The sequence below is a fragment of the Accipiter gentilis genome, chromosome 26, assembly GCF_929443795.1.
Source record: "Accipiter gentilis chromosome 26, bAccGen1.1, whole genome shotgun sequence".
Classification (NCBI taxonomy): Eukaryota; Metazoa; Chordata; class Aves; order Accipitriformes; family Accipitridae; genus Astur; species Astur gentilis.
The window spans coordinates 2750513-2776171 of NC_064905.1; the positions used below are offsets into that span (position 1 = coordinate 2750513).

The 25659-nt window shown below is 45.8% G+C and overlaps 2 protein-coding genes across 3 annotated transcripts in view; both read right to left on the reverse strand.

The window, feature by feature from the left end:
• The window catches only part of CTNNA1 (catenin alpha 1), a 121513-nt gene extending 106965 nt beyond the window's left edge, over positions 1-14548 (reverse strand). The window contains exon 1 of one of the 2 annotated variants that reach the window (XM_049829435.1): positions 14437-14548. The gene's annotated coding sequence lies outside the window, so the exon portion shown is untranslated. Of the gene's footprint in view, positions 1-14402 lie in introns of both variants that reach the window. The other variant, XM_049829433.1, reaches the window with a different exon arrangement.
• The window catches only part of MATR3 (matrin 3), a 1017354-nt gene that overhangs the window by 263686 nt on the left and 728009 nt on the right, over positions 1-25659 (reverse strand). The gene's annotated exons all lie outside the window — the stretch shown is intronic.

Genomic DNA, 25659 nt, shown 5'->3' on the forward strand with positions numbered 1-25659 from the left:
GGTCCTAGCTCCCGCAGCAGAAGGCATGCCAGGCTGCAACTCCAGAGACACCTGGTGAGCTGCCACCTCCCTACTGCTGCAGGAGGGTGGAGGATGGCCACCTCCTCTTCCTCAACCTACCTCTGATCAGAAAGTCCTGTGAACTCACTAACTATCCTTCTCTTCCTATCACCCCCCTTTTTCCTTTTTGCTGGTCCAGCTTTGTGCTGGCTTGCACCATGGCCCAGAGGTGCAGGTGCTGGCACAGGGCAAGCTGTGAAAAGCCCTTCACCCCCTGCCCCAGATACATCGTACCTTCAACAAGGAATTTCACTGTTTTATTCCCTCCTGATTAGCTCAGTGTGAATGCTTCCTACATAAGAAGCCAAGAAAAATACGCTGAAAGCCTTTATGGTTTCTGAGAAACATACCCAGTGCTCTGGAAAGCCCACTAGGTTTCTAGGTAAAAGCTGTTTCTATATATTTAATGCTGTTATGCCTCTTGCAGAAACAAAGTGCGGGGTGAGGTAACCATGAGAAGATACATTAATTGTGTTAGTAGGATAATGAAGGTAATTCATCTGAAAACACGTTAGTATGATAGTTCACGAATTGGCCCAAAGTAATGGTCTATAAAACCACTTAGTATGAACGTTATTGAAATTTATTTAAAAAGCATAGCTTGATATCAAATACACCGTTTGGCAGCAATGACTTGGATATCATTTGAATAAATGTATTTACTGCAGTGTACAATTAAATACTTGTGAAGAATACAGGAACAGGCTATAGCTTAAATACATGTGTGAATGGGGTGGGTTTAGGGGATAAAGGGACAACTGCCAGGGCCATGTTAAAGCAGGGCTACACTCCCACCACGAGAATGCTCTAATTCTCTGGAACCTGTCTTATTCCTGTGACTGCTCGAGCTCTTCCATCACTGAATTCAAGTACAGTAACAGGTAGTAAACCAAGTCAGAGGATATTGTAGCAGAGTGTTTAATTGTTGGCTCTTCCAGAGCACACAATTCCCACAATGACTGCAATAACTGTAACATTTCATAAAGAAAGAGGGCATCCTCCGGAAGACAGACCCAACCACAGGCCAGCATAGTACTTGATCCAGACAGCTAGCATGACCCAGCTGATAGGGAAAAAGGTTTTCCACAGCACAGATCTACCACACATCGGACGTACAGCAGCACATGCACTCGAAGCAGGAATTTCAAGGACAAAGCAGCCCAGACCACACAGCGGAAGAGAGTGAGCAATGCTGAATCTCAAGTGGAATATATAGAAAGACACCACTGCACAAGAAGTTGTGGTTGCCTAGCCTGCAGTTTCATAAGCAGCAGGAAAGCTGCTTAAAAACCAATGTTCATCCTCCCACACCCCTCTAGGAACTCATTCCCGTCTTCACATCACACCCCCTCTGTACTGGCACAGCTTTCCCTACGGCTGAGCGATTAACCAGACAGGGAAGAACTGATTTGGCTGGAGGGAAAGAAATCCATTTTTACAGGGTGGGCTGAGATCCCCATCTGGTTCACCGTGCCACCACAGATACTGCTGCGAATGGAACTGGCAATGGCAAGAGGAGATGGCTATGTCAGCTGGCACCATTGGCAAAGGCATTCAAGTGGAAACAGAGGGCAAAGCTGGATGTCACTGCTGAGTTGAACCAGGTGCCGCTGAAAACAGAGCATCAAGCAGAACCACTGCAGAGAGCACAAATGCCCTCCCAGCACATCTAATGTTCAGACACATGAAGCCCCAACGTTAAACCATGGTCACAGCCCAGCACTTTAACCGTAAACCCTTCAGGTTATTCTACTGGTCATGATGGTGCTCATTATCATAGTAGATGGTTCAAGGGTAATGCAATTACATCTTGCTGGGGTTTAGTGCACTTGCAAGGACATGAGGATGGGGGAAGAACAGGCTTTTAAAGAAGCCACTTTCAGAGTTTCAGTCAAGCAGGTCTGCAAGCAGAGCCATCCCAGGACAACTTGCCCTGCTTTCTAGAAGGAATCAAGATCTCATCAACAGCTAAAGCTTAAGAGGTTTCCATTGTGCTTCAAGCACTTCCACACTACTTCAAGCAAATGCTGCTGCAGTCCTACTGCTCCTTTCCCTGCCACAAATCTGCCTCAAACAGGCACCCACACTGGCACCCACCTGATGCAGTGAGCCACTTCAGGGAGCTAAAATGGTCTCAGAGTAAGCCAGTAACTGTAAGAATTACCTTGCCAGCTTACTGCCCTGAAGGAGGAGGTGGCACTGCAGAGGGAAGCGGATGGGACTGCAGCAGCATTGGGATGAGCTCTGCAACCCAGGGCACATCCCAGCCCTGCTCAGGAGGGTGAGGGCACAGACCTGAGCAGAAGGATGTATTAAACTGCTGGGGCTGCATTCACATCCCACGTTAAATGAGCTAGCCTGCCATGAACACACTGAAGGTGATAAACATACAGTGGTGCTCTTTGCAAAAGCCACAACTAAAGGTCGTAGTGTTTTCAAAAACTGGTAATTCAAGGTTTTCAGAATAACTTCAGATATCTACTTCCAGAACACCGGCATGCAAATAATTTCTAGACTTTGGCAAGCATAGGAATGCAGCTCTGTGGCTTCTTTGCAGAAGTGTCCTGAAGGCACTCAAGGCTTTCCAAAAAGCCCGTGAAGGAGCACTATTTCAACAGTGAGCTCTGCACACCAACACAATGATGGAAAGGCCTAGGGCTCTGCACACCAACAGAATGATGGAAAGGCCTAGGGCTCATGGTCCTGTTTTTCCCGGTTGCACGCCCACACGCACCTGAAGGCAATGCTAGCTGTGTCTCAGGCACTACTGAGCTAGTACATTCAACCTGCTCTGTACCAGAAGATGCTGCAGCCTCCCAACCTCTAGACCAGAGCAAATCTCTTGGTTACACACTGGAAAAATCTAACCGCCCATCTCCTGTGCTGCAACTTAAGTCCCACCACCTTGTGCTACCTGAAGAGTTTTTTACATGCCATCTTCTATCAGTCTTCAAATTTTAACTATCCTGACTGGCTGCTTTCTAAAAGCTTTTAACTACATTCACCATTCTCTTTTTTTTTCTTATGGAAGACAGTATTCCAACAGTGGTCTCACTAGCACAGTGGGGGGGGCTAACCTGTGCTAAGCACAATAGACCACATGCTGAATTCAAGCATTATGCTATCCAAAAAAACTAGCAAAAGAGGACAGTACAAGACCATTTTATACGTGGGAGGACATTCTCCATTTTAATGCCCTTTCTGCTACCCACCTAGTTGTTCCCCATTTTGTGCAGCTGATTGTGTGCAGGCATGGTAATATGTACTTGATTGCGTTATTTTGCAGCTTCTTTCTTTCTCTCATATTTCCTTAAGTAGTCACAGTCATTTTGAATGATCATCCTGTCCTTCACCATGCTTCCAGACTGTCTTTGGATATTCTGTGCAATGTAATGAGAATAGCCCTTATTCCATCACCCAAGTCACAAGCATGGAATGTGGTAGGATTCACAACACAATGGCCCAGCTTCATCTTCCAGTCAGAAAATAAACCAGCTTCCCTGTTCCCAAGGGAATCCTTATGGTTTTGTCTGGTTTGTTACCTGAATACCTAACCCATCTGATAACCAGCAGGGATCCTTTACCCCTGCTAAAGGTACAAGACAAGACAGCAGATAAAGATCTGCAGGAAGCTCATTAACACAAATCTTCTGAATATTTTTGGTTTCAAAAAGGTTAAGGCACACTTCATATTAAAGCCAGCTCACATGCAGGGACTTCATCATGCCTCACTGACAGTTCAAAACTGTTTTCCGTATAACTAAGAGTATTCAGAAATAAAAAAGTTTCATTCTTTCACTTCACAGTCTCCAAATGAATTTATCTGCCCCATTCCACAAATAAAGCAATACTCCTCTCAGCTGCTGAATAGCTGCTAGTCAAGGTTGTTTGGTATACATGGTGCTTTTCAAGGAGGACTTAAGCGGGGTTGATTTAAGCTGGTTTTATTTAACATCAAGTACACACCACTAAAAACAGATAGTCATCCTCTTCTAACATAGCCTTCAACCTTAAATTTCATCTGCTCAGCTACCAAATCTTCTCCTCCACCATAAATGCCATGAAGGTACTACCTCCTTAGAAATCCTTACTATTAAAATTTCATAATCTTAAATATTAATACACAGATGTTGCATAGATTATGTTCTTTGATTATCAAAACATTTCTGTCATTTGAGTATATTCAACTTTGCCACACTTTTTTTCCAGACTGTAGTAACCAGCTAAGTAAAAAGACGACATTTGGGTTCAGATAAGCCTATTTCTCACCAGTACCATTCCAGATCCAGCTCTCAATCTGTTTTCATACGTTTTTCTCTCTGCTGTTCTTGTGGAGAAGGCCTATAGAGAGGCATCTGAAATGCTCATCAAAAAGCCTTACACAGCCAGTTAACAACAAATGCTTCTCTACTTCATTTGTTTAGCAAATCTTTAGACCTTGCTACTGAGTTAAGAGATGCAACCTAATCTGGTGTCCCTACGAAAAAAAAAAAAAATCAATTAAGTTTATAACTGTTTTCTCTTCTACATGGGTGTTACTTCCTGCCTGTTGCCTTGTTACTGAAGCCAGCAGCATGCCATAGAGAACCTGTCACCTTTTCCCCTCTGGAAGCACATCCCACTCTATACAATGCACCATCACATGAAAGCAGGCATGGGGCATATCACCAGATTAAAATGCAACACATTGTCCAAAGCAGTATGTGCTATCTCCTAACAGCTTCCCAATTGCTATAGTACTGCAGATTCAAGTAACTTATTTTTATTCCAAAATCAGTAATGCACTTTGTAACAACAGGTTTTCATGGCTTCATTTTGGTCTAGCTATCATTAAGAGGATGGAAGGCACGCTCTGTGCAAGCGGCTTCATCGTGGTGTTCCTGAGGCCACAGCAGTGATTTCACAACTACAAATAAACCGTTTTTTGGAGATGTCAGTGGTAACAACAGCCTCTTGCCTTCAGTTACGTTAAGTGTTAGGCTCTGATCATTTTATTTTTGCCAGGACTGTTTTGCCTCAAAGGAGTTAGAAAGGAGATGCGTGGCAAGCCAAATCACAGCAAGCACAGGCAATTAGCGACTTATTTATGTCACACAAAGGCTCCAGCTCATGGATGACATCCTAAAAGAATGCAAGAACCAAACTCAAGCTTATACCCATTTAACTGTCCAGATGGATATCCTGCTATGTCCCAACAAGCATCCAATTTATTTCTGCAGTTTTCAGTTTCCAAAACTCAAGCAGGATTCCAACTACATAAAGAAAACTGATAGGGTATCAAGACACTGCTTTAGAAGACACACATGCTTTTTTCTAAAAAAGAGAACCTCCTATATAACTAAGATTAATCTTAACATTCTAGCTGCAAAACTTCATATTTGGGAAAGGGAGAAGACACGTCATGAGCAGCAAGTTACTACTATTAATAATAAACCACTCATTCTGTCTTCACAATAACGTTGGTGCATTTTATGCTGAAGACCTGCAATACTAACATCACGAAAGATAACTTCCAAAAATCAGAACAAATAATCACTGGATTTGTAACTGCTGTACTTTAGCTGTCTGCTCTTTGCATCAGGACTGCAACTCTCTGGCCATGCGCAAGGGCAACACACCTGCATTTTAAGCAAACATCATCTTTCACGAACTTACACTAGCAGCAAAGATAACTTCTAACTCCCAAACCCCAGCCCTCTCACAGCCACATTTCTCACATTTAAGCCTACGACTTAATGGTTAGCACTTTCAAACATAACAAAGGGACTCAGCCTGGAGAGGGGATATCAGAGCCCAGGTGAGACTTGTACATCTGCTGGACCACTTTGATTCAGCTACTGAGAGCCCTTCCAACCTCACAGTGTCTCTTCCCACCCCTGAGGCAGAAAATTGTGTGAAGCTTCCCTAAAATCATTAAGAAAGAATGGAAGAACAGCTTATTACCACTCTCAGAACCACAGTATGCATTTCAGATCCTAGGGATACAGTCAGTGAAGACATAACAACTAGGCTGTGGCTACAGAGCACAGCTCTTCAAATCCCAAACTACCACAGGTTCCAATTACCAACCTTAAGTTAGCAATGAATGCAAGAAGGGGCAACCTTTCAACAAATTAATTTTTGCCACAAGTATTCCTCAAATAAGAAAAAAGTCTGTTATAAATTAGCCTACTTTATCAGTTGGCACAAGAATTTGCCAGTACTGCAAAATTAATTCTTGCTTAGCTTGCAGAAAACCACTGATGGCTGGCAATAAAAGGAAAAGAAAACCTGGGTATTTTTTTTCTGATCTTCTTCAGCACTCAATCTGCAATAAAAAGTGCCGTTTAAGCTACAGTGTCAGAAATAACCAGAATCTGACCCCACTCAAACCGCATTTTCATTACTAAATTGATACGTTGTTATGCAATACCCTTCAGTGCTTTTAGCTGGTCACATCGTCTAAATCTAGACCTTCATTAACAATTTTAAAACAGTCAGAAGTGTACAAACACTGGAGTTGTTTCAGCTGACACGTTTTGAAAAATGCAAGACTCCTATAATTAGAGGTTTGATGAGACAATTTGCTTAAACATCGAGGAAATGGACAGTCTTGTATTAACAGAGATCAAATACCGTATTCTTTCTCAATTGTGTGCCCAGCACCTTAGCAACTAAATACTATGTAACAAAAACTCCTAGCATTGCAAAAGTGAAAAAAGTTTTCCATCCTTTTCTCCATTTGCAAAAGCTACTAAAAGAAGAGCATCCACTGAAGCAAAGGAGAACATAAGTGTAAAGATTCTTCAGAGTAAAATGTTTTCTAAAGTTTCTACAAAAAGTCATCAGAATTCCTTTTTCAGTCCTTCACTTTGATTCAGGAACACTCTGTCAGTCTTATCTAAAAATTACAAAGCAATTCGTTTTTAAAGAAAAAAGAAATAACAAAAGCTACAAGTGATAAGGCCGAGAATTTCACTTTATGCTCAAGACAACCCTCAGCGACATCTCTGAGCTATAAACAATGAATTAGTTTCACGGGAAGAAGAATTGCACCATCACCACACACCCCCAGAAAACTTGCAACTTGCAGCTCCACCAAAGAAGGGGGGGAAAAAACCACAAACACAAAAACAAACCCCAGGAAGAAGAGCACGAGCGTTGTTCAGATGAGTTAAGCATCTTCTAAATGACTACAATTATCTGGAAGAATATGTTAGGCAGGGTGCTCTAACACACCATCTCCTATCCCTGCAAACTGTCAACAAGGCTGCAGAGGGCACTGACTGATGAGAACTTTGCAGCTTTTCCAAAAGAGCAAAGCAAGTAGTAATAAAAACACCGGTGCCATTAATTTTTGGATGCTTACCAGACTCACCTGCAAAGCCATAACCACTTTCTGTTAAGTACAAACTCGCTAAGGGTGCACAGCGGTGCATGAGAATCAGAGCTAACAACCATCCACCTGGACAAGAACCCTTTCGAGTCACTGCTTTAGCATATAGATGACCAATTAAAGCAACTTTTGTTTAAAAAAAATAAAGACAGACGTCACTGACCCACTCACATTTCATAAAAGCAACAGGAAGGAACAGGAAGTTTTGAGAGGAAGGAGTCACTACTTGGCTGGTCTTGCTGGAAAAAAAAGAATTTTAAACTAGTAACACAGCCATTTACTGAGTGGAAACCAACTTACATCTGATTAAAGGCACATTTTCTTTCTCCACCCCTTCTCCTCACCCCCAGAACAGGAAACAAGACAAGGCTACTGAACAAAAACCAGATGAGCTAAAAAATCCTGTTCAATTGGCTTTGCGCCAGCGCTCTGCCTCTGGTTCTGCTGAACACTGCATCCTTCACCAATCACCACTGACTTTTCCCTAGGCCCATGATAATATTCTGTTAAACATAATCAAATTGTCTTAACCAATTCCTGCAAACTAAGTGAAACAGCTTAAAACACCTGATGCTGAAGTACTTATGCATACAGAGCAAAAATTAACTTTTTTTTCTTGAGGTTATATTAACCCTGCACAACTAATTTGCATTATTCTGTTTTGTTACAAATAAACCTTCTAGCTTTTTTTTTTTTTTTTTGCTACTGTTTATTGCACCTTACATCATTATTTTTTTCACCCTAACCCCAGCTAGGAGAGGGGGGAAAAAACACCCACACAATCGTATTGCACTCTTCACTGTACCAGTACAAAAGAGTATTGTGATTGAGGACTCCACCAGCAGTGGAACTGCCATGGAGTAACAAATAAGGGCTATATCCACTTTCCTAAAAGCCTTCCCCACATCTCTGCTTTCAGGATGCTTTGTTTAATGTTAGTTACGAAATGCATTTCCAGCTGTATCAGCAGTAGTTTGTAATTAAACACTTCTTCCAAAAAGTGGAAGTGGCAGTAACTACAAAGCCATACTTTGTACAGAAATTTAAACCGCTCCAGAGCTTTTCATACAGCCAAACCAGATCCTTGCTTTTTACTCTCAAAAAACACGTCGTGTCTTCCATTTTACTTGTAGCTTGTATGAAGCTGTTCAGCTCTCAAGAAAGTTTCTACATTTAAAAGAAATTAAGTCATTGAACTGAGCCTGTTGAATACAATCAAGGCACAGACAGCCTGCACCTGCAGACAAGACCGCCAGCATCAGAAGCCGAGCAGCACTCCTGCCAGCACTGGGCACCAACCACAAGAGCCGCTGGACAAATTTGCAGAACAGAAATCAGTCCGGGCTCAAACTCCTGGCTCAGGAAGCTCCTACGCTGCAGGAGCTTGGCAGAGCACCTTAGGGAAGCAATGCTACTTGTTTGCCCTTTTGTCATGGTTTTGTTGCTTGGCTTGCCTGTTGCTTTCTCTTACGGATGGCTTTATACACTGCCACCACCCAAGAAAAAGGTGGAGGGAAGATACAGGGAAGAGAAGCCAAATGATTGTGGGCATCAATAAAAAGAAAGGTGGCAAGGGTCAATAATTATGACCAGGGAAACAGAGGGGGACACCAGACACCACCCAAGAGCATCCATCACTCCTCAAAGGCATCAAAGGAGCCAAAGGTTACTGCTTAGCAGTGTGACAAGCAGAGGGAAGGGAAACAACCCTTGGAGTTCCTGTCTTATTCTCTCCTCCTGTTAACAGCCACCTTGGCCAAGGCCAGGCAAAGGGCTTGTAATTTAGGGCCTCAGACAAGGGCTAGACTAATAAAAAGTTGACGGGACCAGTACAACCAAAACCTTATGATGACGGTCATGGGAGACAGGACACTAGGCTGAACTGACCTCTCAGCTACAGCAATCAGATCACATCAAGTCCCCTGCGCACGACTTCCAGTTTATAGTTCAACTTCTTATCCTTAAATGAATAAATAATTTAATTTTTAAGATGCTTAGACTCTGAAACACCTGGACATCAGGTACTGACTGAAACTAACTTTACAGTAAATTGTATGTGAAGTTTATACAAGACTTGTCACTTGCACACATGTCCACAGTCCATCATGAATTATCCAAGATCAGTGAGCTCTCTTCAACATCAAGCAACGAGACTCACTAGGTCTTTAAGTCATGCTAAAGGAAATTAGTTTTACAAGTATACATTACAAGGACATACTTACAAGAAAGCAGGTAAAGAACAAGCAGCTTGTACTTCTTGATTAGCTGCGTTTACAGAGAAACACCCACTTGCACCTTCTTGCTTCTCAGTATACCACCAGTTCTGTCCTCTGCTATTCAACAACACTGTTTCTGAATTTGTTATTCTAGTCAATTAAAAAAAAAAACATTTACCCATCTACGGCTTCAGCTGAAGATCTCAAGAGCACTTTACGAAGACGAATACTGACCTGCTTGGTGTTACGCAGGTTAAACACCGTTTTATAGGCATACAGCTCACCCTTGTTTACATGAAAAATTAAACTGACCCTTTTAGCTATGTACAGCTACATTGCTAGCACAGCCCTTGTGCACACCGTTTATTTAAGTGGATCTTCTCTGCTGAGTTTGCATCATCCAGAAAAAGATACGGGAAGAAGAATGTCCCCCTTAGAGCCTTAGATCTGCATAGATCCTATAGGCACCTATAAAAGTACCCAGAATAAAACAGTGAATGAAAATGCTCTGAACCCTTTTGGCAGTGCAAAAGGCAACGGAAGGGGGAAAAAACCCACACATGCCATCAAGGCCACAAGCTCCTGATAGCATTAATTCTTACTGACTTCTTATTAACTGAAAAGAAGCAAATTTAATATTTACCTAAATGCCCTCTTGATCTTGTGCTAAACAACAGCAAGGACAGAAGTGTCTGGCCTACGCTCTCTCCTCATTTCCTTCAGTTAATCACCAGGAAAAGAAAAATCAAAAAGTCTTTTTCTCCCGATTCTTCACCAGCTATCCACAAGCTTACTAGTTTCAGTCTCTTTCTTAAAAGAATAACACTTGAAGGCTACTCCAGAACAAGGTGCACTAGTGGGCTTACAGCCTCTTCTACCCTAACTTCCACTAACATCTCATTCGCTCCCCGACATCAGCTCCACACAGAAATTCTTCATTAGCATATACAGTCACGCGCAGATCTGTTCCAGGGCACAGACAGCTTAGAAAACCACACAGTTTGCTGTATCTCCTATTACCACCAGTGAAATCCTACCTGCCACACTGCTGCTAGTTCCCTAGATTATTTGCTCTCAATCCCCCGACTCCCTTGGAAACACTATGGGAGTTTAACGCACTCTTAGGCTGTAACGTACATCAACACTCCTACCTCAATGTATTAAAACAGATCTACTGAGAACTGGCATCCAGCTTGGTTCCATGTTCTCAGTACTGTTCCACTCTCTATCTTGGTAACTGTTACCCCTTTAGCTATAGCTGGCCTCACATTTATTTGCTTCTTCCATCCATAGATGCCCGAACTTAAAGCCTTTCAAAAGAAATTCTCAAGAGTCTAAATGATTAATCAAGTAGTTTTCTTCTAAATTAGAAAAATTATAACAGAAGGGAATGTCAATAGATTGGTGGAGATTTTCCCTTTGCAAACTGTATCAGTTTAGATCTGTGTATTTAATAATTTCTATCACTTTATAAAGCACAGGGAAGAAAGGTTGCTCCTGTCTTGATTCCACCAGAGGTATTTATAAACACATGTCAAAAGACTAGCAGATGTTTTCCATAGTACATCTGGGATTAACAAATGAAAATATGTACTCGTGTTTAGAGAAAAGGTAGCTGGCTCTTTAAATAAAAGAAAAAGAGCCAAGGAGGAATTATGAATCATATTTATACCAATAGAATAGTCTATACTAATTCACTGCACACCAGAAACCAGAGTTAACACCCGTTCTCACCCTGACTGGAAGATAACAAGTCTCAGTCATTCAAGGAGAAAGATCCCACTTACAGTTGCAGTGACTGCATGCCTCCCGCCATTCCTTTACCTCAATAAATCTATTTGCACCCAGTTCTGCTTTGTGGCACAGCAGGTCACTCTCAACACCCATCTTTTCAGCATAGCTCCTCCAGTGAGGGTGCTGGTACACAGTTTTGTGGGTAGGCTCTATTTTAAGTCTCATATGCTGGATTAAAAGAATATGGAGTTAAAAGTAGTAATTATCAAACATCTGCACTTTCTCTAGAGCTGCAACTCTGTTTAACCAACATGAGCTATAAACTCGCTGAATTAGAGCTATTCCCTATTAGCTGTAAAACTAAATTAGGGTGAATTCCCAGAGTAGTGAAGGATCCAAATCCTCAAGGTTATATACAAAGTTCCACAGCACAAGAATTTAAGTGCTTTCCAGTTAAGGCACAACAGTAGAAAACAACAACAGGCATTCATCACCATGTTGAATGACTGCCTCAACATGGCACTGTCCTAACAAAATAATACTCAGTCCTTTTTCATTCATGTTTCCTGTAGTGTCCAACAAAGCCAAGAGATGCCAGTAAAACTGAAAGCAGCAAGTTCCTTAACAGAATTATCATGGCCACGCAGGTACTCACTTGAGACTAGCCTTACAATCCACCTACAATGAGTAGACTGGTTTTGCCGCTAAATATTTTTGTGAGCTTAACTAATTCTCTGCATAAGAAAGGTAATTTAGAAATCAAATAGTAGCAGTAGATATATATAATTTAAAGGCAGGACTGAAGTCCCAATAAAGTAACATTTCCAGTTCAAACATTTCTACTAATGTGGATTCCTCTGCAAGATCAGTTTCTCGATCTTATAGCTGCAGAAAGAAGATATTCACGCTGCTGAAAAAACACAAATTACTTTTCTATTACATCTTTCAGTTAGCTTTATCAGACCAATGGAAGCCCTACAAAGAATCTGCACTTTAATGGCTGCCATTACACATGTCAACACAGAAATGCTGATGTTTCACAGAGCTTGAAAATTTATTGCGAGTTAAATATTTATATCAGTATTTTAAACCACCAGTTTGGGTGTGGGATTTCTAATCTCTGCCCACTGTGCTCCCCCCTGCCACCTTGCGTAAACTTTTAATCTCCGATGCAGAGGCCTATTATTAGAGCTGGCCGAAAAAAACACAAAGACTGAAGGCACGTTGTTTATTATGGGAAAGGTTAGGGCAAAGCCTTTTTAAAACAAAACCTAATAAACCTTTGTCTGTGGCTCCTGAGAAAAGTAAAACAACATTTCCTTGATGTTTTAAAAAAATGTTTCTCAGTAAACAAAAAATTTAGTGACTCAACATAAAATTATGCGCTTTTTAAACAAAAGATTTCAATTCAGCCAGGAGAAACAAATGCTACTAAACACTTAACGTGACCTTAGCACTCTAAGATAGACCGAAGGGTACCTAAAAAATGGCACGTATTGTAAAGTAAGCTGGGCTTTCACCTCCATTTAAACACAAACCTGCCTAAAAACCAACCTGGGAGCTGAAAAAAAACCAAACCACAGCCTTTAGCTGGGCTTGAAAGTACTCGAAGCCTGGTGCAGCCAGCAGGACTGAGGATGTGCGTTAGCAGAACAGTGCAGCTAACAGTCTCTCCCACCTCCCCCGCTTCCCCACTCACAGTGCAGGAAAAACGCAGGAAACTAGTAACTCAAGCACCAAGAATACCTTTCCCACAACACCCATCTCAAAAGACAAAAAACAAAGAAAGAAAAAAAGGGGGGGGGGGGGGTAGCAAAGAGCTCCCAGACTAGTTCAGTATAGATAACCCAGACATGCCTTGAGTCATAACACTGAAAGCTGGAATGAGGACAGGGTCATAGAAGCTCATACCCCAGACTGGGCGAGTAAGAGATCGATCAAGCTGGCCAGATCACCCCTCGCCTCCTGGGCAGGGCAGGCGGGCCAAGGGCAGACAGGCAGGGAAGCGTGCCTGGTCACATCCAATTCTTGTAAGTGAGCCACACGCTTTCCTGCAAACTTTCAGCCCGAAAGACTTCAGGTGCGTTGAACTAGCATGAGCAATGAATAAAAGCCAGCTGATACATACTGCCCAGTGATCCCACGACCGCAGGCAGCGAGACAAGGGTTATGCATAAACCGGCGACTGAGAGTTGATACGCTCTCCCTACTTTTTGGCTGTAAAAAGTAGCACAAAACTTCTCGTCAGCGAAGGAGAGGCACTCGCCTTACTGCATACTAGCAGATTAGAGGTGGGTGTCAAAAAAACGTGGCAGGGCCAAGCTAAGGAGGGGAGAGGTATTCCCAGCGAAGAGAGGTTGTGTGTTGTGTACTGAAACCGAAACACCGACTCGGGACGAGAGGGAGGATGCCCGCTTCAGCTGCGCCGCCAGGAGAAACTCGGGGCGGGGGTGTCGAAAGGAGAAGGAGGAGCCCACCAGGGCCAAGACCAACTCCGTGTGGTTCACCGGGCGGGCAGCCCTGCCCGGGCCACCGCCGGGGAGCGGCGCCGGGGCGGCCCCGCCGGGCCGTGCCCGACTGCGCGGGGAGGAGCCTCTCCCCACAGCCCCGCTGCCACCGAAACTTCTCCAGAAACCGGGCTCTCCCGACGCTTTTCCGCCGGCAAATAGCTCTCAGCAACCCAAAACACAGCCGGCTCTCGCCCCCCTCCGCTCCCCCCCGCCCCAAGCCGGCCTCCAACCCTCCCTCCCTCCCCGCACCGGCCTGGCCCAGCGCGGCCTCCGAGCGCGGCCCGGGCCCAGGCCCACGCCCCACAGGCGGCGGCGGAGCCCGCTCCTCTCCCCCGCGCCGGGCCGCGCTCCGCTCCCCCCGCCTCAGCCTCCCGCCACCCTCCCCAGAGAACCGGCGGCCGGCAGGGCCCAGCCCGCCTCACCACGCAAAAGTTTCCAAGCGAGAAAGAAAATAAAAGAAAAAAAAAAAAGGCGGCGGCGCCGCACCCGAAGCCCCCACAACTTTACCGAGGAGCAGGAAAATCGCCTCACGGCCACCTACTCTCGCTTCACTCCGGCCCTCGGCCGCTTTGTGTCCGTCTCTCTCCCTCTCTCCAGGCCGCTCCCGTCCCGCTGAGGAAATCGGCTCTTCCGGGCGCCTCCCCGCCCCGCTTTCCCCGGCCCGGCCCGGCCGCTCTTCCCGGCACCTCCCGCCGCGCCGCCTCCGCGCCCTTCCCGGCACCGCCCGCCGACAGGTGAGGGCCGGAGGCGGGCGGGGGCTCCCGCCCGCCTCCGGCCCTCACCTGTCGGCGGGCGGTGCCGGCTTCAGCCGCTTGCTGAGGGGCTCTATCCCCTCAGGCGACGGGGAAGCCTTCCCCTGAAACCTCCTTCCAGGGGCCGGGTGGTCTTAGGTTGGGTCGGACGTTGTTTTTTTGAGGTAGAATCCAAATAAGAACGTAGGTCAGAACCTGCCTCTCTCTTCCTGAGGTAGCGCGAGGCGGGAAAAGGTGCGTGGGGAACTGGGAGGGACGTCGTTTTTTGAGGTAGAGTCCAAAGATCGGTAGGTCAGAACCTGGCTCTGTCTTCCTGAGGTAGCACGAAGCGGGAAAAGGTGCGTGGGGAACTGGGAGGGACGTCAGGTTTTGAGGTAGAGTCCAAATATCAGTAGGTCAGAACCTGGCTCTGTCTTCCTGAGGTAGCGCGAGGCGGGAAAAGGTGCGTGGGGAACTGGGAGGGGATGGGTATTGGGTTTGTGAGAGGAGATGGGGGGGGGAAGGACAGCTGGGTTCCTCTTGGGATTTGAAAACCTAGAGTACGTTAACCTTCTCGGCCGCTGTCGCTTTTGGGAAAAGTCTTGGTTTTATGCCAATGTAACAACAAGAATACAGGGGAGAAGGGACATGGCAAATCCCTGAGGGAAAAGCAGTTGGGTCACCAGAGCCCTTCTCAGGAGAGAGGGAGGTTTTAGGAACCCAACCTCAACCCGCGGAGGTAGCTATGCAGATGGGGAGAGTTGTCTTCAAGCGGTAACTTGTTTCAAAGGTTTCTTTGAAAAGTCTCAGTGAGCTTCTTGCATGAGAGAGACCATTTTTATCCCACAACAAGCTACTCTGGGATTTTTCATGGTGTGTTTTGAGATGGTTTTTAATACATTTGTTCTACAGAACTTACACTTGTTCTGGATTGTGAAAACAATTGAATAAATTTAATACGTTTCATGACTCATTTGCCAGCACTTCTGAGATAACTGAATCTACTCACTCCATCCTTTGATATTAAGCAAAATATAAAGAGATTGGGCAACCTCCCAGGAAAGTAGGTTCATTCAAGGTCTGTAATTTAGCTGAGGGAGACAGGCAGCCTGTGCGGATTCCTGAGGGGGCTGGCCCTCCGGGTCAGCGTTGCAGCAAAGGCACACCATGGTTCGGGACTGTGACTTTCCTCCAGGTCCTGGTTCAATGGCATTAGCAGGGCCACGTTTCCCATTTTTGCCATACTCTTACAAGTCTTTCCTGCAGGAAGACAGACTGTGTCCTGCAGCGATTTAGATTGCATTTTTCCTTCCTGCAGGTTTAATCCAAGAAAGGGATCCAAGACAAGGAAATAAATGGAGTGCTGTTGTTTTACAGTCCAGAGAGAAAGTAAGGATCAAGAGTCCAACCTTGTCAGTGAGTGAAGTTAATCGAAAGAGAGAGCTGTAATTATGATACTGACCGAGATACACATTACTAAAATAATACAGGGTCTCCAGTGCCTTAACAAACAGGCTCTCCTCTGGAAACACACAGAAAACAGATTTTTTTTTAAAGCTCTTTGTATTTCCTGCTTGTACCAAACCATTAACATTTTGGTGTCAGTTGCACCAGGGATTCAAACTACTCATTTCTGATCTGTAGCATACTCTCAGTAAAATTGAGTTTACACTTCAATAGCTTGCTTTCTTTCATTACTCCTTTTAATATCATGTCTTGGCCTCCTGTGGTGGCTTCCACATTCGGCGGTTCTGCATGTCTCACATTCTTACAGGACAAAATGTCAGATTTAAAAAAAAAAAATCCCTTTTAAAACTACAAACTCAAAGGTAGGAGGCCTGGAGTTTTGGAGAATCACACGTTCTGCACCGCGCCACTGAAAAGTGAAGGAAAAACTAGATCAGCTGGCAGCTCTGTTGGCTCATGGAGGGAGTTAAAAGACTCAGCAAACAAAAACTAAAATTATGTAAAAATAGAGCCAGCTAGGTTGAGATTGGACTTTGTCTCCTAATTAACAGCTCTCTCTGGAACATGGTGGCAGGCTCTGTCAAGGAGACTAAAATGCAGGGTGTTGTTTAGACAGGCACCCAGGAACAATAGCTAACACTTCCCATCCAGTAAATGTCATTAAGACAGCATCAGGCTGTGCCAGCAGCTTGAAATCGAATCCATTTTCTGAAATGAGTTAGAAGTTTTCTGCTTGACCCCGAATCTTCCTTTTGACAGTGTTTGTGGTTTTGTAATCCCATTTTCCTGGTTTTTTTTAAATGTTTCTCTCACCCCTTTTCACTAGGTGAAAACCAAATGTAAGCCAGGGGACAGGACAGGCAAGGAAAGGCTGCCGCAGCGATACTGCGGGTAGGTTGTCAAGTGTATAAAATAAACAAATGCTTTCAGTCTCGCCTCTGTTAGGGCAATTCGAGGTGTAGCATGTAAGAGCAGAATGTGGTTGGTGATTGCACACTCCTGGCAGCACGTCTGCATTAGTCAGATGTGTGCACAAGGGCAGTCCCTGACTAGTGCCACCTGAAGACACCCACGTGGGCGTAGTCACAGCAGGAAAGATTCCCTCTCGCTGTTAAATCCTGGGGTAGGATTGTGTGCCAAGCAAGGAAGGGTCTTGTTTATGTAGCACCTGGTGTTACTACACTGTCTGCTAGTCCCAGCATACATGGGGTCTAAATTATATGCTTCAGCTGGAACTGGATTTTCTATTTCTGTGACAACACTGCTGAAATGAAGTAGTTGCTCCATGCGTCCATTCATGTCTGTTTCAAAATGTGTGTTTGATCTTTGTGTTTTTTAAAAAGAGCGGTTTAGTTTTGCTATTTGTGACAAGTGAGGGTTGAAACAGAAGTGGGGCGTGCAAAGGCAAGACTGCTGGGGCAGGAGATGCTAATGGGAGAATCAAGAGAGAATGAGAGAGGGAAGGAAATAAAAGGAATGAGGAAATGTAGAAAAGATATAGAGGGGCAGAAGCTGCTGCAGGAGAGGCTGAATGGGCAGCAGTCAACCAATAGGAAAAGAGGAAAAACTAAGAACACAATAAAAAGAATCTCAGGGTCCAAATACCAGAGGGTTGAGGCTATCTGCAAGCTGATGTCATGCTGTGCAGCGAGGACAGCCCCAGGGCAGCCGTGCTGTGCCACCAGCTGCGCTGACTGCAGAGAAGCAGTTACATGGTGCAGCCTTGTCACCTGCTGTCTCTGCAGAGGTGCCCAGCTCTGGTCTGCCAGTGAGCAGGTCAGGAGCAGGGCAGGGACCTCGCAGCTGGGTAAGCTTTGCTATGGGGGTTACCCCAAAATGCAGCATCCCCTGAGGACTGGTGGCTCTGATGAAGCCAGCAATGTCACAAAGTGACAAAATTGAGGGTCTGGCACAAACGTCATCTCATGGATGCTAGGGCATCAAGTCAGGGGGATCCCCAGTGCTGGTCTCAGCATTCCCATGCAGCTGGGAGGCATCGCCATTCCTCTTCAGGGCTCAGATACATAAAGAATTAAGATTGTCTCCCAAGATCCAGTTAGGAATCAACATCTGCGCAGCCAGGAAGCAAATCACGGTCCTGGGGCCGTGCATGCCTCAGGATTTCGTTAGCAGGGTAGAAGCGCATGTCAGTGGTGCTTTTGGTGGGACTGCAGCTATGCCACCTAAGCTGTACATCGCAGCAGAATAGCTAAAACACCCACCTTGATGAAGCGAACCTCAGTCAGAAGGAGAATGGATTTACCAGTACATCTGCATCTACACTAGGGCTCCTTCTGACACCGCTGCCTGCCCGAGGATCAGACCTTGCTGCCCCAGTCAACGCCGCAATGCCTCCGACGTCGTCACAGGCTGTGCCAGCCAGAGCTAGTTATGGGAGCTCACTGCTCCAGGGCTTACGACTGCTGTGTTCACCATCACTGCCCACCCTGTCCAAGAAGAACTGTCTACTAGAAACATGCCCTGGTTCACACTCAGGAAGCCATTGGATCCTAACAGAAATACTCTCTTCCTCTACCATCAAGTGCTCCTGGGGCCTCCAGAACTAGAAACCCAGAAGCAATCCATTACACCAACATGACCACGAGCACAGGGGCTGACAGCACTGAGCATCATCCCCCCACGCACACACACTACAGCACAGGCATCTTGAACAAAACAGGCAGAAACGGTAATGAGGAGAAATTATGCTGTCCCAAAAGGCTCAGCGTGAACTGGGTTCACTGGTGGCTGCTTTGCCAACTAGAGAACAGCCTAGCTGGAGTAGTTTGCATTCACCTCCGGTTCACGCTGCCTTTGTATAATAAACTGTCATAGCCCCAGAGAACGGAACATTCAAAAAAGCGCCCCGAGGCGATGCATAGCAGAAGCCTGAGAATCCTACTGCATGAGTCACTGACCTCCACACACTGCATCTATTTCAGCCTTTAATTAATGAGGTTTTACATTTCTATGGCACTTTCCATCTGGAAAGATCCTAAAATGCTGTGAAGACTAAGGGCGTACAGCACCATTGAAATGTGGTTCCCAGAGAGGTGGGACTGTGCAGGGAAGGAAAGCTTAGCCAAGGGCAGTGGGGAAAAAATTCTTAATTTTAAATGAAGCCTCTGTTACATCACTGAGTATTTCATATCCATGGAGAACAGACAATAAGATTTTAGTTTCTAAGGCACCGCTTGAATAAATAGGCATCGCAGTTTGCTTTCTTTATCCAGGGAGGATGCAGTGCAAAACAGGTACTGGGTTATTTTAATTTAGGGTGTTAAAGGACCACAACTTAAGCTACAAATTTAAACCATCCTTGGATCAAGGCTTTCCTCCCTCCTGATGAGTAAGTTACTCCCAAATGCTAGCCACAAAGCAGAAGCCAGTGGAGGAGAGAAATCCCATGCTGACAGCACCTGACCCTACACTTGGAGCACCAAAACTCCCGAGCTGGAAGCGCAGCAGCGTCGCACGAGGATTCAGCAAGGTAAAAGCTGGCCCCACACACCAGGTGGGGCAATTGAGAAAACAACATGGAAACGGTCCTCCTGTCCCAAGGCTGACGCGATCCCCAAGGGGAGCTGGGGCTTTCCTAAACCCAGGTGAATCCCTTTGTTTCTATTTCAAAAGATTAAACTAGTCAAATCACCCTGCTTGGCTTACTTTCCTCAGCAGAGACTTATTTCTGCCAATGAGAAGGGCCTGGCTTGTGCTAAACCAAGGGCGACTGAAGCGACTGTCAGCCACAGCTGGCATCCCTCTTACTAAGTACTTGGCCAAAATAGGCTGGGAGCACTTGGCCGGAAAGAGTTTTCAAAGGAATATCAAAATTCTCTTTTTCTCAGTGCAATTCTGACCTATTTTTATCTGCCACTTTCTGGAAGAGATACACGGACATTGCCACGGCTAGTTGCAAACTTTCATTTTTCCTGAGGAGAAATTGCAGGCAAATTACAGGCTAGTGCACTCTTTTTATGTCTCTCCTGCTCGGGGCATGTCAGCACTGCTGCATTCCCTTCTACCCCCAACACATTCCTCCCTGACGTGTCCTCTCCGTCCTCACTGATGGACATTAATGACCTGCCTCCGTAATTAACACATCTAGCTCTAGCACCGCATTCGGCATGAGATGAGTCCTCAGCGCTATGTCAACGGGATGCTGGAGAAATGCACATACCGTGTCTGCAGAGTGGGATCACTCCCAACTTCCACCTCCACCCAAGCTTCTCTCTTGGCTGCACTGCACTTGAGCTCCACCTGCAATGTTAACCCAGAGGAAGGGCAGGGCTTGGTCCTGGCTGTGTGCATGCATTAAACCTGTGGTTGCACCACATCTGATATTCCTTTCCCTGTGCGCTTCTGCTAACTTGCAAATGCTGTGCGAAGCTCCACATGGCTCCTCTAGGCGCATGAAGAGGTGATGTCCTCACCTCTCATGCTGCAGGCAGGTGTGGGGAAGCACCCTTAATCCTTCATGTTTCAGCATTTCCGAGGGGAAGGTATTACTAGCAGATATTAATTATCCCTCTCCCAAGAAAAGAGAAATACATACAGGCAGTTTTTATACCATTGTAATAGCAGGGAAACTGAGGCAGTGCAGGTTAGTGCTCATATCCCTGCAGCTCCCACCCTAAGCTTGTATCCCTGCCATTCCCAGCCCTGAGTCTGAGCCCAGGACCAACGCTGCCTGCACTGCACCAGAAGGCCCTGAGGCTGGAAGTCCCACAACCATGTGGCTTTTTAGGCATCTAAACTTCATCCAAAGGGAGAAATCCTGTCATCAAGGTGAAAAGCATTGCTACCGAAATGTGATCAAAGAGAGAGTTATCAACTTAAGTGTACTCAGGAGTTTCTGTTCCAGACAAGAATTATCAACAAGAAACCAATCTTATAAGGTAGCTGCTATTGACAGGGAAATAAAAGGAATACGGTTCTTACCAGACAGACCTAAGTTGCTCCAAATTGCTGTCAGCTTGAAATATCTTGCTGGTAATTTGTTTTCAAATTCTTTCTCCCTAAATTTGATTTGTTGCTGTACAGTGGATGATCTATTCTGCACAGCATCTCAAAGAGCATTCCTGTTGTCCTCTCACTGATTGTTTGTGAGCTATCACTTCTGGGATTTGGCAGCATTTATTATAAAAAGGGACATCATCACTTGAAAAGCACTGAGGATGCGGTATCCACTACCCTTACAAATAGCAGCTAAGATTACTGGGAGGAATGTCATCAGGGAAAAATCACATTTCCTCCCCATCTTTGAGATCATCCACATGGGCAAGTAGCCATGCTGTGTCTCTGTACCCCCGGGGTGGTGAAGAATGGGGCAGCATTTTCTGACAAGACTTGAATGAATCCTTTTACCGGGATCCTTTTTAACCAGGAGAAAGATTAGTAGGGTTTCCCACCTCCTGTGGTATTGTAGCAAGAGTATGAGCATCACACCCAGCATTTTTTTCTGCTGATCTCTGCTTTCTTATCTGAGGGAGGAAAAGGTAACACTGACTTAGGAAGCATCCTGCTGGGTTCAATGATGTCTCCTACATGGTATGTTTGGGGCTTTCCCATGCCTCTGAAAAATCGCTCCTGGCTCTCCAGAAACTTGGTCACTGCATAGGATATGTTTCTGCACACCTGAAACAGGTAGAAATGCAAAGCTCAAGTCTTACCTACCCGTCTGGATCCATCCAGCCTTTGTGTGGTTGCTAATGAGAAGAGTAGTATTCTTGCCTGGCTTTCTCATTCAAGAACATACATGTTTTTTCTTCTGTCCTTTCCCTACTTATCTAAACCCACTTTCTCCAATGGTTTACCAAATTCAGAGAAATTCCAGTTTGGGGACAAGGAGCTACCTCAGGTTAGTTACATGGCTTTAAAGCATGGGCAGAACAGATAGACTTGCCCCAGCCCACCTGAGCCTGGCTTACAGGGCTCAAGGTGCCAAAGGCTGTCCATGCGTGTTCCCAGAAAATAGAGGGTCTCACCCATCTTGTACGTATAGTTGTATTAGATTTAAAAAAAAAAAAAAAAAAGGAAGATAATATATATAGCTGGTACTTGCTTACTGGTACTTGCTTATATAATATATATAGCTGGAACTTGCTTATTTCTGGATCTTTCCGGCAAAGTATTGGCAACTTTAGCATATTTCTGCTCACCAGCTTGTTGGTGGCACCCATAGGTGGCATTGCTGTGGAGACGGTGCTGCAGCACTATGTCAGGCACTTCAAATTGCCCCAAGAGCTTGCGCTGTGCTTTGGACAGGTCTTGGTGCCATCCAGAGCATGGAAAGAACTGGAGAGTTGGGAGCTGGTGGAAGGATCACACTCCACAGGCTTAGACACTAGAAAACTAATAATTGTTGCAAATGCTCGAGAACAGCACAAAATACAGTGCTAATTGAGCTGGCTGTAATTTTGCCACACAGTTTACCCTGACATCACATCAAGGAAAGCTCCACTTACACAATTGTAACAACACTGAAAAGATTGAATTAAGAAAAAAGAGAAGGAACATAAACCTCCCACTATTGTTATTTTCAGAAAGCAACATCATGAAGAGCCCGTTAAAAGGCCCTGAGGCTCTGAGCTGTTACTCCTCCCTGGAAACCAGCCATGTAAGACACAAGAAACACCCTGAACAGTGGGGGAGGTCTGGTCCGTGCCCGCCCTGGGGGATGTGGGCCTGTTCCCGTGGGCAGGTCCCTGACTACCTCACTGCCCTGGCTTTGGCTGCCCTTGGCATTTGCTTTTCTCTGCCACGGGATGCCCCGGGCAGATGGCTTGATGCTGCACCCTGTCCAGAGCAGCAAATCTCCCAGGTACCACTGCCAGGGTTCGAGACACTGCTGTGTCCCCAAGCACAAGTATTGCAGCAGGGCTGCTCAGGAGCTGGCAATTTTTCCTCTTTGCAGGAGCAGGCTGAGCCTTTCTGAGGTGACCGAATGCGGGTGTCAGCTGGGCAGGAGCAGCACAAATCAATCTTTCACTGCTTAAAAATATATCTGTATGTCACATCCAAACCCTTTCCTCTAGGGTCTTTTGGCAGGAATGGAGTTTTAAAATGCTCAATTATTTATAGCTAAAATGCTGGGGAAAAAATCCAACCTCATTTGTCCTGCTGGAGCAGAGCGTGCAGGTCCCCATTACCCACTGCTTGCACAATGCCCGAGAGTAATGAAATCTGGACAGGGCAATGAGAAACGAGGAGGAAGGCATAGCACCCAAAAGCAGGGTGCAAGCATCCCAAAGCAGAGCCAGTTCACACAGGGATGTGGTCAAACCCAAATTATCACAACCCTGAGGTGTGACAACCATTGCTTTCATGCCTGGGTGTTAATTATCACCAATTAGGTGGGGTGGGTGGTTCCTTAAGTACAGGCTTCTTCTGGCAGATCAGGGAGAAAGGACAGGTTTTGTAGACCTACAGATGTTGTGTCAAAGGGATGCTTTAGAGATTTAACAGTTTTTAGGAGGGAACCTGTGTGGGCTCCTCCAGAGGAGGACTGTCTGCCCAAACTTGCCTCCCCGTCCCAGCCCCTTTCCCTGTGTTTTGGAAGAGCTGCTGCTTAGCCAGGGCCCAGCATAGGGAGTGAGCATCGCAGGTCTCTGCCTGGTGAAGGAAGAGACAATAGTCTGAGGTGACAAATGACATGGGGAGCAACAAGAACAGATGAAAGTGGGCAAAGATAAGAGACCAGGGGACAGAAAAACAGCAAGCATCACATGACTGCCGGACAAGAGCTTGAAGAATTTTGTGTGTGTCTTCTGAACATAAATTAATGATTATGGCTGTGCGGAGTCTCTCTCCCTCACCAGGTTCCCCACTGGTTTTGCCTAGTGCTTATGGACAGGCAGTGGCACAGGGAGAACAATGGGGAGGGATGGTTTGAAGCCAAATGAAATGCTGTCTTCTGGCCTAAATTAGGCAAGTGAAGGGAACCACTAACCAGAGGCTCCTTCTCCTTATTCCTTCCTAGGGAACAGATTCCATCCTCCCCAACCTGGGGAACTTGGACATCGGGAGAGGTCTGAAATCCCAGCACCTTTGCTCAGCTGCTTTGTGGTGCATCTCCCTGAGCAGTCGTTACAAACCACAAGGATGATGAGGAAAGTGCCTGTAACCATGGCAATCCTCTGCAGCCGCATCCTTCCCTGCTGCAGCCCCACGGCTGGCAGAAATGGGGGCCACCCCTTGCCCCATAGCAGGCAGGGACTTGTCCTGCCACCTGCATTTTCCAAGGAAAAAGGTGCAATCTGAAGGGAACACTCACCCCAGATAACCTGGAGGTGGCCCCAGGGGTTAGGGACAACTGTGCCATAACAGGACCTGCCCAGTGCAAACACCAGCAAGAAGCCTTTTTGGTCCAGCTCCGAGACAAGCATCACCCTGTCCCTGGGGAGCATTGCCCGGCTCCAGCTCCACAGCATCCGTTCTTCTTTCACAACATGATGCTCAGGAACTTGGGAGATTTTGGGCCACATCCTCAAGTGAAACCAGTAAGGGTTACAGCATTTGGCAGCTGAGGAACTGGTCGTTTGGCTTTCTATTAGGATAAAACTGCTTAATTTCTTCCCACCTCAGCACTGCCTTCCTGCACAGCTCTGTTAGCAAGGCCTGCACACAGAATATTAGGGATTAATGAGACAGGTGATTAAATACAGTTCTGCTTAAATTCAATCCCAAGAGGATGGATGTGAACTGCCCTGCTGTGAATTAAGCAATAAAGCAGGAAAAAGTAGAAGACATGGCAGGGAAGTGGTTCTGTTTCATTAGCACTCTCATGCCTAACGATCCCTGCGCCTCTGCCCACTTAAGGTGCGATTGTAATGTGATTTTGGTAAACCTGAGCAGATCTGGTCTCAGCTTAGCCACAGCCATGCCACAACCCTCCACTGCCCTGGCTCTGCTGTGGCTCAGCCATAGCCAGGGGCAGGTGCTTGTGCAAGGGCCAGCAATGCAATCAGGAGGGGAGAAAAAGGGCAAACCATAACTTTTTATTAAACTACTGTCACTTTCTTGTGCTAATACACTGTTTAAAAATCCCATCTGTGCCACACATTCACCTCCAGCACCGCCTCTAAACCACCACAGCTGTATCAGCTTAGCACGGCATGGATGTGGCCCTGGGGGATAGTGCAAGAGGTACTTTGCAATGCAGAGAGGCAGCACACATTTTTAGGGCAGGCAGAGCCCGCACTATCTCCTTATATTTGCAGAAGCCATCTGAAACTCTGTACATGTCTTCCTCTGTAGGGAAGTTGGGAAGAGCAATAGTAAACCCCTTCCAGTGAGAGCACTTCAAATCCATGGCTCTCAAAGGGCTCAGGAGTGGCAGCCAGCACCATTATCCCCTACTTACAAATGGGGAAACCAAGGAAATTATTTGCCCCATGTAACCCAGGAAAGCCAGGAATGCAGCAAGATCCCAGATTAGGGAAATCTCAGCCCTTGGACCATAAATGAGTCATCGGATGTCAGCATCAAAGGCTATAAAATCTGAGCCCTGCTGCCCAGCTGGCCTGTGCACTTGGAGATGTCTTAATGCTGGCAGGTCTGAGATG